Source organism: Arachis stenosperma, chromosome 4 (assembly GCF_014773155.1).
Source record: "Arachis stenosperma cultivar V10309 chromosome 4, arast.V10309.gnm1.PFL2, whole genome shotgun sequence".
NCBI lineage: Eukaryota > Viridiplantae > Streptophyta > Magnoliopsida > Fabales > Fabaceae > Arachis > Arachis stenosperma.
The window spans coordinates 57,720,094-57,720,875 of NC_080380.1; positions in this window are offsets into that span (position 1 = coordinate 57,720,094).

Genomic DNA, 782 nt, shown 5'->3' on the forward strand with positions numbered 1-782 from the left:
ACACACTGGCCGGTTGAAACGGCAATCGCACTATTAAAATAATCAATGTTCAATGCTTCCCAATTAAGTGTTTAAGTTGCAAGTGTAAAGAATGAAGATGCAAGCAACTTAAACAAGCACAAAATGACTTAATTGAATTCTTTGAGGCAATGGTTATTGGGGTTGTGGACATGAAAGTTCATTGTTAAAAAGGGTGCACAATAATAACTATTTAAGCAAAGTGGAACATCATTGTTCATCTTCAAGAAGTGATAATCACATATACAATGTCCTCTAGTTAAGGCAAAAAGATGTTTGATCAAGACATCAAGGAATGTGAACACTTGTAATGTGATTATTCTAATTTAATTACCAAGATGAACAATGCCAAATTGAATTCAATCAATGTCAATACATTCATAAACAAAGCAACCATTAACAAAGGATAAAAAGTCATACAAGACATGGGTGTTTGGAGCTTCAAGTTCTAGAAATAAGGGAATGCATTGGTAATGTTAAGTTGATCATCATCAAAAATTATATTTAAAGTTGCACAAATCGTAGATTATGCCAAATGAGAGATAAGTTGAAAGCATGTGATGGCCATCTCATATGAATCAAACACGAGATTCATTTAGGCATTTCATCAAAAATATGATGTGCATTGTGCAAACTTATGACATTTAAGCTCAATTTCAATCAAAAGCAACCCAACAATCCAAATATCAACACTTGCAATACAAAGATAACTAAAGAAAGCAATAAATTCAATCTAACTAACATAAAAAGAAAATAAAAACAAT